At 38.9% G+C, this 15895-nt stretch overlaps 1 long non-coding RNA gene across 1 annotated transcript; it reads right to left on the bottom strand.

Annotated features, from left to right (window-relative positions):
* Window positions 1–6573: 6573 nt before the first annotated feature.
* LOC122887404 lies at window positions 6574–15543 on the bottom strand. Its single transcript, XR_006380540.1, has 3 exons — window positions 15414–15543; window positions 12423–12531; window positions 6574–8569 (listed from the first exon to the last, which is right to left on the bottom strand). It is a non-coding gene; the product is annotated as an uncharacterized LOC122887404 (long non-coding RNA).
* Between the last annotated feature and the right edge of the window lie 352 nt (window positions 15544–15895).

Below are 15895 nucleotides of genomic sequence, written 5' to 3'. Positions count from 1 at the left end.
AAGTTCCCAGCCTGCCCCCTCTTAACCGTCTCAAACATTTGTCTTGGTTTCAGCTAATGAGAGTAGGCTGTTATTAGATAAGCAATTTGACTGGACACTGTAAAAATATCCACATGAAGTTAAGCTAGTACTGAGAATATGAAGTCCAATCAGTAATTTTTGGAAGTATAATCACATAAATGTTTGTATAAGAATGTATATTTTGTGTGTTTCTCTATGGATCGTGGTCCAACATATAGGCCTGTATATAGGCTGTATAGGCCTGATTTGCTGCATTGTTTAGAACATTACTGATGTGAACAAACATTTATACCATGTGAAAGCATTTTCTGTAGTGCGGGCGCTATCTTGTTTGTATTTGAACAACAGACCATACCTTTGAAATTCTTTCCCGTATTAAAATGTTACAAAAAAATTTGGTGAAACAAAGCATTTTCTTCTTCCAGTGAAGTGATATTTTCCGCCAGTTTGAAATACTGGTACTTCTTGCTTGAAAATATCTTTAAAAAGCAAAATTCAACACAAAACCATGGCAGTTTTCAGTGCACCGACATAACCTTTGACTTGTTTTAAGTTAAATAAGATTAAATAGGACTGCATATGAGAGACATTGATTTTGTTTCCTGTAGTGTGCATCTTGCATCTTAATTATAGCTTCATATTTAATGACCTTTCAAAAGTAGGATGTCAAAAATTGTTGTAGACCAAGTGGACAGGCCCATCTAGTACCACAAATTAACTTTCTTTATACTTTCCACTTTTTGCCACATTTGGTGCTAAAACCCATTACTCCCACATCCAAGTTGTTGTTGTTATCATGTGATTTTTCAATTCTTGGAACAACATGTTTGCCCTTGTGACAATCAGTGAAATAATATTTGCGTTCACCAAAATAGCAACATCTAATAGTTTTGGTCTTCTATCAGTAAGTCATCATCCATTTGGAGGAGAAAAAAAGAGTAAACATCAACAAACCATCCCGACAAGGACACACATTTTCACTGACTGATGACAAAATTTGAGATTTGTCCTTTAAAGCCATGGTCAATGGCGGCTCTCAGGCCGATCTTTTCACCCTCACAGCACTGTGTGTAGGGACAGGTGGTGAGAACGGCTGCAGTTAGTGGCCATTTGTCCTGAACAAATTAAAGCCGAAGTCCAAGGGCCACTTGAAGCACCTTCTAATATATACTGGGAGAACCTGTCAGGCAATGCTTTGCACAATGGGTGTTATGGAGCAGAGGATGTTGGAGTCAAAGAAGGAAGGACGCCCTCTTAAAAACCAGGAAATGAGACTCCAGGATGCCAACTGCTCACCACCAAGGATCAGGTCAGACAGCGAGATACTCACTCACTCTGCAGTGTCTATTTAACCTTCTGTAGTTGCAACACACCTCATTTCAACACACATCAGATACAGCAACAAACCACAGGAATGCCACATTTAGTCATTGGGTAAAAAGGTGCTAAAGGTAATTAATATTCTTAAAATAGTCAGTGTTTCACACGTCTGTTCCCATCATGCTGTGCTTCAAGTTATGACAGGTGTGTTTTATTTGTATCATCTTTGTTTCTCAGACAACATTACATAGCCTATATTTTCTTCCTCTCTTGTCATTAGTCATTAACCGCTGCTGACACCGGGCTGTCAATAAAAGATAACTTCAGATACTCCTAAATCACACTTCACTGCAAATTGTAAGGCAGCTAACCTACTCCCGTCTAGTACAACACAAACACACACACATAATAGCAGAACTCAGCTCTGGGTATAGAACAGTGGGAGGATGCAGGAGCAAGGCCAAGGGCTAGGAAAAAGGAGAGGAAGGAGAGGGGAGATGGGTAGATAGACAGACTCATTAAGATAGCTTGGGTGTCAGTGTAATTCATCAAGCCTGATAAGGCCGTGGCCCGCTGCCAAGGAGCAAGGTGTGGCCCTTTACCTCACCAATCATTGTCAATGGTAGCGTCCCTTGCAGTCAGTTTGTTGTTCTTACTCTTGCTATTAATATCAATATTGATGAAATTGAAATGAGAAGGGACAGCGGGCATATCAGGATCATTCACCATCTGATGTTATGTTCATATGAAATTTATTACAATAGTTTTCTTCACACTTTAATGTCCCATAAATTTAATCTGATTTCCAGAGAAAATTTTAAGTTGATTCTGGTTCATTTTTGCTGACTTTCTATGCCTTTCTTTTTATCTTTGTTTAGCACCTTTTAAACTGTTCTTACCCCACGTGCATGGTATACTTTTTATTCTCAGCACAAACTCAGCTATAAGTCTGACTTATCATTTTGTCAATTTAACAGAAGTATAAAGCTGCCAGAAACCCAAATATACAATAAATACGATACAGGTGCCTATAAAAATGTACAACTCTTTAACAATAATAACTCAAAATATTATTATAGAATGGTTTAATAGACTTTAATAGACTCCAGAGGGTTTTGAATAAAAGTCAAACATGCACCAATAACAGTATTGACTGATAAAACCATAAAGCGAGTGTATAGAGACATGTACATATACGTATATCGTGACAGACATTTAGCATTTTTTCCTTTCCACTCCTTCCATCTCTTAGGCAATGACACACAATCAATGCAAGGAATGAACTGTGCTTCTGCACGTTAACTCTCCACCCATGACTGGGATTTTTGGAAACTGACGCAGCTTCATTGCACCTGAAGCAAACTTTTTAGTTGCACAATCTGTCAAGTACACACACACACACACACACACACATACACACAGTCAAACCCATCCAAAAACGAATCAGTCGAACTTAAGCACTGCAACTTAAAGGACGTAGCTAAACTGAGAGGAGGGCTCAGTCTGTTTTTCCTCTTTAAATTACCCAGAAAATGATGTGTGATCCATCGCTGTGAGTACTGTCTCTCCAGGCGATGATGGATGGATCCATCAGCCATGTTGTCTGCAGATTAAGTGGCTGTATCTAAACACAACCTCCAATTTGCCAATTTGACACAGTAGCAAACCACAGCTGATTGATCTCTAGTACAGTATTTTCTCTCCCTCTTCATTCATCCATTTCCCCTCTTTCTCTCTCGTCAGCTTGTTCCACCTCCGCCCCGTCAAGTATCACATGACCAAGGTGCACAACTCCCCAAGTAGCCTCGCTCGCAACAAGCTATGTACAGTGAAAAACTGCACAAATGGTCATTTATATCAATCACTAAACACCATCAAACAGGCCCTCTGTTTCCAGTGCCATTGAGGCAAACACACCCAGTCCTGTTCTGAAATGAAAAGTTGCCTGTGACTGAAATTCAAGGTGCTAAAACGGTGCTCCAATGTGTTGAAACTCAAAGGCAAGATTCTCTCTGCAGGCTTTTATTAATGTGGCGGAAGTGAAACGCAGGAATGTTTCCATTTTCAACACCTTCTTAATAAAGTTTGCAAAATATTTCATATGGTTTGTGATGCGTTGATGAAAGAGAGCATTATGCTGATCTCCAGGGGTGTACTGGCGGGGGGATTAAGTGGAGGAGAAAGCTAAGGCCTCCTGCTGCATTTAGGAGGTGTGAAGGGCTGTCCAGGTTCCAGTGTTCAGCATCTGTCCCCTGAGCAACAAGAGAGGCTGTGTGGGGACCAGCTTACCTCACTGCACAAAGGATGTCCTGTGTTTTTCATGCACACGCACACACACACACACACACTGAAACACATGACCCCTGAAGCATTTCTCTTTGTCAGAAGGCACACGTTTCTGAGCCCCAGCTTACAAATACTTGTTTGCTGACAGCCTGCTGGTTTTCTGAGAGGGAAGAGCTTTAACCCACATCTCTTTCCCTCAGGCTGATAAAGTGCTCTGATAAGCTGCGAGGTGCTGGTGAAAAGTGGCCTGGCCCTCAGCCCCCAGGGCTACAATATGAAAGAGTGGCTTGTCTGGAGCAACGCAGATCAGAAGAGATGAAGAGGCCAGAAAAAAAGCAAGGAAAACTGCAAAAAAAAAGTCCAGAAGAAAGGGATTGGATTAATGATGAAGTGGTCTGAGTGCAGTGTGTGTGTCTGTAAATGCGTCCGTGCAGGTGTGTGTGTGTGTGTGTGTGTGTGTGTGTGTGTGCGTGCATACATTTGTGAGAACTTACGTTCGCCACCAGCTGTGGGTGGTGAGAGGGGGGCAGGGTGTGTAGAAATGGGGGAGCCCTGCCATGTGTTTATGTTGACTAATGAGCTAATTACCCAACCCCTAATCTACCTCAACTTGTGTCATTTCACAGGAATGCTGCAGCAGTCAAACGCTTGCAGATTATGGGTCATTTCCTGACAGTTAAAGGCAAACTACTACAGCAGTAATTCCTCCACACACCAGGCGTTAAGTCACAAGTGCTGCAGCCTCTCCATTTGCCTCTTCATGAATTTATTGTCCTAAAATGTGGCTACAGGATTAAAATTTACTCATAGAAAGTTGACTTCAATATCTTGCAATTTATTAGTTAGTTGATTTAGCTCTTGATGTATTTGTTTGAGAACATATCCTTCTTTGTCATCCCTACTTTGAATGCCAGACTCTCATCATTTGTACAGTTTAAGTATATAATAAGGTTTTGGATAATTTTATTAAAAACTGTCACATATCCCTGCTAGGTAGATTTACTTTGGTAATCCAAATGCAAGCATAAGCATTATACTTATAATATAGGCTACTGCATATACTCGTTATAGATTAACCACTTACATAAAAGTAAAAGTAGTGCAAAAGTTGACTTATTTTTTCGAGACTGACATCTTATTATGTTTTTGCTGTGACCTGTTAACAAAGTACCATACATGGACCAAAAATACTCATTTAATTGGTTTATTTGTGGCACCATATACTCATTTAGAAAGTAATATGTGTGTAAATGCATATTATACCTGTCCAGTGAAAACCATGTATCTCCAAATGTGGTTATTTAGATTTTTTTTTAGGTGGCCCTTTATAGTTTGAGAAAATTCACCTCCTTCTTAAACTAATAAACCATTTAAAAACCTGCTGCATTAGCTAAAAACGCATTGTCACAAAGCTTAAAATAGGTCTGTTTTCACAGGGCAGCAACAATACATAAATAGTTTAAAGGGGAACTCTGCCGATTTTACACATCAAAGTCTGTTTACAGGTCTTGGGGAGTACTACTGCAAAAGTTGTATGAAGCCTTTTGTGTCTCCAGAGATAGCTGCAGGAAGTCTGATAAAGTGCCTCAAGTGATATCACTTGAGTCACCGTAGGTTGGGGCTGAAGACTACCAGTTTGAAAATTAAAAAATCTGGAGGTGTGGAGTTCCCCATCCTCGCATAGCGACTCGAGGCTACATTAGCCGCTGTTAGCAATCTCCAACTGAAATGTCAACGGTCACGTTGCATTATGGATAATGAAGGCACCTGGTTTTTACAAGGAAGAAGAATGTATGGAATAAAAACAACGATATCTCTGGTTCTGCTACATCGATTTTTTTTTTAAACTATCATGAGTCCATCAGAGTTATTGGAGGACAATGCTAAATCGGTGCAGTACACTTTTAACCCAAATAAGATATCATCAGAGTCCTGTATAGCCAATAGCTGTTATGTCTTCTTTTCCTTTCGGCTGATCCCTTTCAGGGGTCGCCATAGCGAATCATAGCCTCCATCTAACCCTGTCCTCTGCATCCTCTTCACTCACACCAATTAACTTCATGTCATGAAAGCTCTCCATCACTTTGCTGAATAACTGCCAATGTGAGGATGTTTCAAGTTTTTGAGAAATATGAGGTAGCTTGACATTTAGCAAAATGAAACTGGAAAGGCAACATATTGGGATAAAAGTCTGGGAACGGCTTTCCAACGGGTCAGCTGAGTATTGACTAATCTGCTCAGCACTACATCTTTTGAAGTATTGCTTGCTTTCATCTAGGAAGTATTTAAAAAAAATATAACTGAAATAGCTACCGCTGTACACTGCAACTGCCAGAAGTAAAAAAACTCATTTTAACATATTAACTACCTCTTAAATGTCCATATTTGTCAACTGAAATAATATAGATTAAAGTAAAAGATTTGAGGAAAAACAAGCAAAAGTTTAAACTTCTTTAGAGGATTGAATCAATCAAATTTCTAAGTCAGACAGCATGGGAGGTCTCCATCCCCTCCACCCAAAGTGAGAGGTGTGAGTGAGGATTTAGTGAACCCCCCCACCCCCCTTCACCCCCCACCCCACCCTTGTTCATCATCCACCTCCCCTATGCTGCTCCACTCCCCCTCAACAAGCTCCCATCCATCACTCCTAAGATTTCACTTTAATAGGTGGTCCTCCTCCTCCTTTCACACACCCTTATGGGAAAATTTGGCAAAGGAGAACGAGACTGTAGGACTGGTTATTGTTTAAAATGTTTTGATACCACTAATGTTTGCTTCCAATGCTAGACCTGAGTTTCAGTACTGATACTAAAATAATGGCTGTTGATGGCATTATTTCTGCTGCCTTTAGTATACCTTCTCTTTATATTGCTGCAGGTATTATTATCATTTTTGATCCGTTACACATTTTAGTGTTATTAATGAAAACGAGACGCATTCCTTATATGTGTGACGCCACCTATCATTCATTGCACTTTATTCAACAATGATGTATATGGAGAGAATGACAATAAATTATACCTTGAACCTTGAACAAAACTTTTTTGATACCTTAAATCAAAGAACATAAAGATGTTTTTCTACAAAACCATTTTTTATCTCTTTTATTTAACAAAATAAGTCAAACTTATCAAATGTGTCACTTTTTAATTTTGTCTTAACACAAAGCAAGAACTTTGCTGTAGTAAAATAGTCTAAAATTAGCTAAATTTAAATCAGGAAATGTTGAATAAAAAATAAGGAAACAATAATAAGAATCTGACCAAACATTAAATGCCAACTTTTGTCACTTGACAGTTGTCGATACTCGATTCTGCAAACACATTTTGGACAGTAGTGAAGAGGTAACATTTGCATGTAGTTTTCAGTTTCTGGCATAAACAATCACATACAGTATATTTCATTTCACAGTATACCTGCAGAATTGACCACCACAATGCTTTGTTTTGCTGTTGTCCCTCTGTTTGGTCCACATCCATAGTTCAGAGGGCTGAGCACATTACACCAGCATGCTGGACCAGCCCTGGCCGAGCTGTGCAGTAGCTCCTCCATTCAAACAGAAGGCAGGTTGGTTGATATTTAAATGGCCTCTATTTGTTTTTCTTCTGGTCCCGTGTGTGCATGTGAGCCCAGTATAAAGGACCATGTCCTTTTGAAGGGGATAGCACCAGGAAAGTGAGGGGAAGGAAACTTTGCTTTGGTGTTTTATATATCAACGGAATGACTTCCTTCAAATAAAAACGTGCTCCATTCTGCCGGTCGGGCTGGAACAAGCTGCTTGTTTCCTGTCCTGAAAACTCGCAGCATGTTGGAACAATGCACCCGGCCAGAATAGAGGAGATGTCACGTCTTGAAGATCTGGTGTGGTGCTTTTGTTTGACCGCAGGTTCAGGCTGAATCATATGTTTACAGTATTTGTGACATTTGAATGAACCAAAACAATTGTGCCATTTGAATTAATATGAATGCTGAAACAATAGATAGCAGCTTTTGAACTGTCATCTGGAACAAAAGCCAAAGATGAAAGTATTTCCTTTGGGGCTGTAAATACTCTTTAAACTCACTTTTCAACCACAAACGGTAGCCATACAATAAATCTGACGATGGGGAAAGATACCTCTGCTAATTAATGAATCCCAGTTGAATTAATCTTTCTCTAAACGTTCACATTTCTGCCAACTGCCATGTCCACGCTACGGACAAAGGCTTCTCTTTGCCTCTCTCCGCTGGGAGCTGGCCATGCAGAGTTTCTCACTCGCGCTGCCCCATCATCAAATTACAGCCCTGCTCCCTCCTGTCATGTTGGCAAACAAAGGTCTTAAAGCGCACTCCCAGTGTAATTGCCTCTAATCTCAGACATAATGTGGTCTTTCATGTCAACTGCTCAGAGAGAAAAGGGAGCTGTTGTTCTGTCTGCCCTTTTTTTTCACCCCTTGTGCTCTCCCACTTTCACTTTGAGGAGCACAGTTTAACAGTCTCGCTGCTCTGCTTTGTTTTCCATTATGAGGAGAAAGGAGACTTTTGTTGTGAACATTTTGACAATGTAAAAGTTTGCTTAAAAGGACTGGAACTTAAAGACTTGCCTTGCAATACTTTCTCTGCCTCTAAAGATGAATAAATGCTTGGTACTGCGATTAAAATAAACATCATGAAATTCAGAGAAATGTATATGGTAGTGCAGTAGTTCTTGGTGAGCTCCTCCACCTTTGGCCTGGATTCTCTCCGTGGTGAGCATCAGGCAGTCTGCAGCTGGAAGTGTTTCTGTGGTTTGGCCAGGTGTCTCTCTGCCCTGCCTGGGACAAGGCCTCAGCGGGGCCTGGGACTGGAGTCTGAGAGCAGGCTGGAGGCGCTGAGTGAGCTGGCTGCCCCTCCGTGATCTAAAATGTCCCGCAGACCCACCTGACTGGTGGTCAGCTGTAATTGATACAACACGATAGCAGCGCTGGAGGGCAAAACGAGAAAATTAAGATGTGTGTGAGCATGTGGGGAAGAGACAGGGAAACAGAGCTGTGGAGAAAAAAAAAGAGAGAAGAGGAAAGAGGAGGAGAGAGGGGATAATGGAAATTTTGGACAAATTCTTCAACTGAAAAGGCCTTTTGGTTAAAAAATGTGGAACACAGACTTTAATATGGTTTCCAGGGGCTTTGGCAAGCAAAGATGAACATATCAAGTAAAAAACACAGTATCTGATATCTGTGCTGTGCTAGATTTTAGAGTGAGTGCGGAGAGAGTGCAGGGTAAGAGGAGATGCAGTGTTTCTAAAACCATTCAGCTAGGCTTTTTTAAAGGACCCAGCTGTGCGCCCTGGAGGTCCTGAGTTCTAACTGTGGCAAAATCAGCACAGTGAGGCCAGGCTACAGCTTCAGAGCCTGGTTAGCCATGACCTGATGTTCCAGGAGCCTCTGCGAATTGATGGGCCCCAGGGGAGTCGTCTCAAGGGCCCTCGAACAATCACCCATTCATCCCTGCTGCCACAGCAAGAGGGCAAACACTCTGCAGTCTCACAAATGTTGAAAAAGCTGTTTTAAAAATGTGATATTAAAACGTTAGATACTTTAAATGTGATGGGATTTTTGTTGCCCACATAATTTTTTTGTTTTAGAAAATGTTTTAGATTTGAGAATTTGATTTTGCAAGAAGTTGGCATGTAAAAGAGTGAAAATTATGGATATTTTGTCCTCCACCACCAACACTGAGATCCTCAGGAGAGCAAACTCTATTTTCAATTGTGAAATTTTAAGAAGATCAAATAAGAGTATTCTCTCCTGTGCCTATGGCCAGTATATTTTTGGATAATGTGGCTGAACTGGCTCGAGCCCATCACGCCTCATCTGCCAGGACTACACACTGCTGTTACATAAGACAGCTGAACCAGTCCAGACATTTAGACTAGTCCTTATGTGGACAAAAATGGGTGTGTTCACTGTGTCCCCTAGCCCAAATCCAGTTACCATGACTGAATCAACCAACTCTTCTCCAGAGTAGCCTCTTTTTCAAAGTCCCATTCGCTCTCAAAGATTAGAGGCCTGGAGGTCAGCTGCACATCAGTTACATTTTTCTGTGAGTTACCGGCCAGTTATTTATAGAGCAAGAATAAATATACAATGGAAGGAGGGTAGTGGTTTGGGTAGGAGGCAGGTTAAGCCCAGGAACATCTGTCCTTTCAAAGACATCTCTTCCTCGGTATGCTCAGAATCCACTCCAGGGGTGTCGGCGCTTCACTGACAGTCACAGAACTGGCATACTAGTCAAAACAGAGGTGAAGAGGGGGGAGTGAAGAACCTCATCCAAGCCCAGTCTCCCATATCACCAAGCGCAGTACATGTTCCCAAAGTCACCTGACTCCTTACAATAATTAGGTTGGTCTTACTGAGCAGAAAACACTCACAGAAACAGAGCAAAAAGAGCAACATTTCTGAAGTGAAAGGAATGACAAATTCAAACCAGGAACAAAACCTGAATTGTTGTTTATGATAGTGAGGCGTAGAGATCCTCAGTTCCTCAAATTGGAAAGATTCTCACAGAGTGCACAGCCTTAAATTATAAAGCTGAACTATAGGCACATAATGACCACAAGTCTTAAGCACCAATTATTATATAGACGGTGGCTTAAAAGCAAAACTCTAATTCTATGCTCTAATTCTGTTATCCAAAGCACTGATTGTAACTGACAACACATTTGATATCATCCATATATGTTTTCTTTTTACCAAAAATTGTAATTCTGATTGTCCACATTGTAATTTTACTTCAGTTGTTTCCTTTTCTATTCTGTACACATGACATGTATTGCATGCTCGTCCTGGAAGGGGGATCCCTCCTTATTTGCTCTTACTGAGGTTTCTTCAATTTTTATTCCCCATACAAGGGTTTTTTTGTGGAAGTTTTACCATATTCTTACCAGATGGTCTGTAGGATAGAGGGTGCAGAGTGCCATATAAATAAAATTCCATTGTGTGTTGTTGACTATCATTTAAAGATTGATATATAGTAGTATGTAGTATGCAGCCACTACCTGAACATACAGTATAAATGGACCACAGGTCCAAATATAATTAATACAGGATTTATCTTACTTATTCCTCAGTTTGGCTTTGTTTTATGTTTCCTTTGGACAGTCATGTGACGTCTTCTCAAGGCCAGAACAGGACAGACCTGAAGAGATGTGTGTGTGTGTGTGTGTGTGTGTGTGTGTGTGTGTGTGTGTGTGTGTGTGTGTGTGTGTGTGTGTGAGGCTGACACAGTCTCTGTTTAGTCTGTCTGCGTCAGAGATGCTTCATTACACACTCATAAATTCAACCGTGCCGACACTCCCAGTTCGACCTCTCACTCTCCGTTTGTCTGATTCTTTGTGACATGCATTGAAACAAACACACACACACACAAATGTATGCACAAGCTCATGGTTGGACAATGTCACCACCTTCATTCGCCTTTATTTAACTCTTATTTTGCACTGAAAAAGTTAATTTTTTTTAATTAAAACATTTAACACATTAAACACTTATTTCACAATCAGAAGGCACAGTCAGAACAATAGGACAAACATGCTACAGCACTTTAAGATGGCACAAAATATCGATCATAATTTTGATAAATATCATTAAATAATTCTCACAAATTTACATTTTTTTTCAAGTTTCATTTCATTCTCAAACTGAATTCAAACCTAATTTGCACCCATGTACAATAATACAGTTTGTCACATTTATATTACTTTAAATCACTGAATACAATCATTATTATATTGTCTGTGATTTGTTCTTTGTCTGCTACTTTATTTGTGTGGGATTTTGTGATTCTGCTGACAATAAGCAAAACTAAAAAACAATTAATTGAAAGAGAAGGGTTTTTTTTTCTTTTCCTGTGGACCTGGTGTGTTTTACTTTCTCAGCCATGCATTGCAGAACAAGTAAGGAAACTTTGAGGATGAACAGCAGACTAAATAAACTCACTGAAAGCAGAAATATCACATACCTGCACTGGCTGAGAGATGTATTATTTCTGAAACTTTTCTAGGTTTCTGGGTATAAAATGTCTGCTTTTATTTTGCTCAGTAACCTGTTTCTCTTGATATCAAATGTTTATTTTTATTTTTTCTGTAGCAGACCGATTGCTAATACATATTTCAAAAATAGAACAACTCCTTTCTTAGCCTTTTCAATCCCATTGTTTCATCCATTACAAACGCAGGACAAAGCTCTCATCAAACCAATAACGTTTTATTTAAAATTTTAATAAATCCAACATTCTAACAAAAAAAAATCCCAAATATGTCAGGCTCAGTTTCATGAAAAATGTGTTTAAATGAATGCACAAAACGCCAGAATAGGTATTACTATTTGATGAGATGACAATTAAAATGTCCTCCTAGGAAATATTTCAGATTCAGTCAGATTTACTAAATTTGGGAATTTTAAGAGGAAAACCAAATTGTTATTTATGTTTCAGCCAACAGACTAAAGTTTCAACTATCTGCTTGCTTCGTTTTATTTTTGTGACTAATGATTGAGCGGAACAAATCAGATTTTTTTTTTTTTTTGGTTATGATCAATTTGTTTTGATTGATGAAATAATAATTGGCCTACTTTTAGTTTATATTGGCAGCCATCTTTCTGTTAAAAGGTTACTTTATAATCAAAATAGCTTTAACCTTCGATTCACCTCATGACATTTTATATGTTTTCATCTTGTTTTATGTGTGTTGTAATATTTTCCCATACAGTAACAGCTTGAAGGGAATTGAACTGTGAGATCTCTGATCGACCCTTGTTCACGAGGCCGTGCATGCTCACCTTTGGTTTGTGCAGAAGTGACAGCAGCGAGGTGAGAGGGATCCATTAGAGATCGAATAAAATCCCGACAGGATGAACTGGATCTGGGTCAGCGTCCAGCCGCAGGTCTCTAAAATATCCACACACACGTTCAACATTCAGGTCTGACCTTTAAGAAGAGGGATCCTTGCTAAATGTGTCCAATCCATAATCCTTAAAATACTGGTGTGGGGGAAAAGAATTTAAACGTAAAAATGAACAAATTATAAATGGATGCTTTCTTGAAACTACACGCTTGCTGGATTAGGTCTCTGGGTAGTTACTTTAAAATATCGTAATTATTCACATAATAAAACTCATGACATAACACGAATGACATTTCAATAAAAAAATATATTTGTTCACAGTGGGAGGTCTTTTTGGTTGAATGCGCAAACAGTTAAACAACGTTCCAGTATATATTATTGTCTAAAGAGGAGGAAATTAGTTTTAATTGTTCTTGAACAGTAAACCAACCCCCAGTTGCGTCATGGTTATAATATTTTTTGTTATTTCCATCACAGACTGATTACACATACAGTACATCCTGTAACTCTTCAGGCGAAAATGTGTGGGGTCACAAATGAAGTGCATGCTGGGAAATCTACAACATTTCTCCTTCAGTTGTTTTCAGTTTGTTTTCTTAAACCTTCAATTAGTAATTTTATTTTGCAAAACATAATTACTTGATTATAACTTATGAAGTTTCACTTTATTACACAGAGGTATTGAGATAGTATTTATAAATGCCAATATATGTTTGCTTAGGTTCTATATTATAATAAATACTTGTATAAAACATTTAAAATAGCTAACAATTTAACCAGAAACAATGTTAAATATTAGGTTTAACTAGGTACTCACAATGCATCATGAATCAGCATATCATAAAAAGAGAAAAGTACAACAGAGTTGTCAAACGCCTGTGCAGGAAAGGAATCTCCCTATAATTACATTTAAAGAGCAGAGGAAGCTGTAGGCCTGAACCTCGTCATTTAGTCGGCATTAAATAAACACAAGCCCCATCAGCGTCAGATATGCCCTCACACAGTTTCACTGTAAATAATGACTTTCATGGTCGTGAACAAAAAAATCTAGGGTCATGATCAGGGTATGTGAAGAACAATCATGTTAGTGAAAGCTGATATATTAAATGTGGGTTAATCATTAAAGCACCCACATTTTTTCACATATTATCACTTTAGTGTATCATCAATCCATATTCAACCCTTCTAAAAGAAAATTTAAATCAGTCTTAGAGTGACGACACTATCAATAAAAGATGGCAATTATTCAGCATGGGGAAAGATCAGGAAGCAACATGTTGTTACGTGTCCAGTAACACAACACACTGTGAATGATAGCAACTGCTTTCTTCTAACAAATACTACAATTCCATGGTGTAACATTTGGACAAGGTATATTGTCACTGATACAAAACAATGGTAATTATTGGAGAGAGTAATGTGTTGTTCACGGAGAGGTTTGCAGGATTTCCACAGAACTGAAATTTGATATCTAACACATGTCATGGACTTTCTATTCTTCATCTGCCCTGGTTCGCCTTTGATGCCATGCCAAAACCGTCAGCATAATAAACCTCTAAGAACCTATGAAGATATGCATTACCCAGGGATTACACTGATTCAATGACAACAACAATTATTGTGAGTGAATTTAAGATCAAAAGCTAAAAGTAGTTCAACAATGAAATAACAGTGTCAGACTGTGATTCCTGTCTTAACATCAGTATAAATAATTTATTCATTTTCATTATTTTGTTTTTTAAAAAGTGGATGCCATGTTTTTTGGATGTCATACTGTTTGCTCATTATTAACCATTATTCACTATTTAATCTATTTTACTCTTTCATTTCTAATGATTAAATTAAGGTTGAAGGTTGAAATCATGTCATCACCAATTTCTACAGTTTATTAAGACTGAAGAGTGGTGATTAAAGTAAACATTTAAAGTAGACATTCATAAGAGTCTGTTAGAACAGGGAAAATTATTTTTTTATGTATATATATATATATATATTCAATCCTAAATGTTGATGTACAGCTCAGTCACACAGACATTAGACGCCCCTGTTGTCCCTCTCCAGTTATAGCTTAGTGATTTAGGCTGACCTGCATAACCTTAAGGTCAACATCAACATTGTTTCAAGTTGTCCTTGTGTGGGCGAACAGTATCGATGCTCTGTGACACAAGAAAACATTTTTAAATTGGAAATAAGAAAAGTTATGATGAAACATCTCTCACCAACTTTTCTTGTCTTACCCTCTACCAAATGTAGGAAAAAAGACAAAAATACCCAATATTAAAAGGAATGACACAAAATATTTGTAGTATAGATTCTGTTAAATTGCTAATAACCTACAATACACATTAAAAACAAGTACATTGTGACTTTCCACCCATTAATTTGCCTCCAGAGATCCCACAATTATGGTCTCAACTGTGCAACGTACCAAATATTTAGAGTAATAGCCGGTTACAGTGCTATCTCTACCACTACAAGCTGTCAATCTCTGCCCTGGAGCTAATTAAAAAAGGCCCCGGCGCTTTATTTGTTTGCACACACTCTGAGGGCAGACTGGAACAGTCAGGCGTGGGGGCATGACAAGCACGCCATGCCCCCTTAAATCACTCCCCTGTGCCAAAATGCTGACACCACGCAAGAATCTTGACAAAGCATTCGCTGCGTCCCCAGTGTGGGCAATACACAGGGAGAGAGAAAAACCATGATGGGGATTACTTACAGGCACTTTGTTCAACAAGCAAGAAATTTGCAAAAACATCTGACTTTCTTTATCATTCTTCTCTCAGCTCCAATATTACCAAGTTTTTGTTATTGTTTCACGTGTAATATCACACCGATTCATACCCTGCTTGTATTCCCTTTTCACATAAAGTACAAGAGACTTTTGCATAGCACAAATGATATAAAACATGCTCTAAAGACTTACTGTATTGTCGAAGGCCTGCATCTCATCCCCTCATCCTTTTCTATTCGGTATATCTTTTGTGTCACTACTGTTGTCGTTGAAGTGGTTTGCTACTCGTTGAAATCTGGACGTCCTGAGAAGTGACACTAAGATGGAGCTGGCATGGTATAAAAGACACATACATTTTAATTGTATTGCAGTGGACCCTGGGGCATCAGCTGCTGCGGCCTCATGGCTCTCTGCTGCCACCTGTCTGTCTGTCGAGGAGCATATTAGGACATGCTTTGAAGATGGACCTGCAGAATGTGCTGAGTAATGCTCGGGAATCATGTTAAAATAGCTTAATTTAAATTAAAACCCTTTAAAAAAAATTATATTGTTGTGTAAAACTGACACAAAGCTTTCTTGCATTAAAAGTACGGCTATGTTTCACCCTGTAAGAGCTTTGAGACTAATCATGATGTAAAATATTGATCTTTCCTGGAAAATACCAGCATGAAAGT

Source organism: Siniperca chuatsi, linkage group LG13 (assembly GCF_020085105.1).
Source record: "Siniperca chuatsi isolate FFG_IHB_CAS linkage group LG13, ASM2008510v1, whole genome shotgun sequence".
Lineage (NCBI taxonomy): Eukaryota > Metazoa > Chordata > Actinopteri > Centrarchiformes > Sinipercidae > Siniperca > Siniperca chuatsi.
This window is presented reverse-complemented; position numbering and strand designations above follow the sequence as displayed.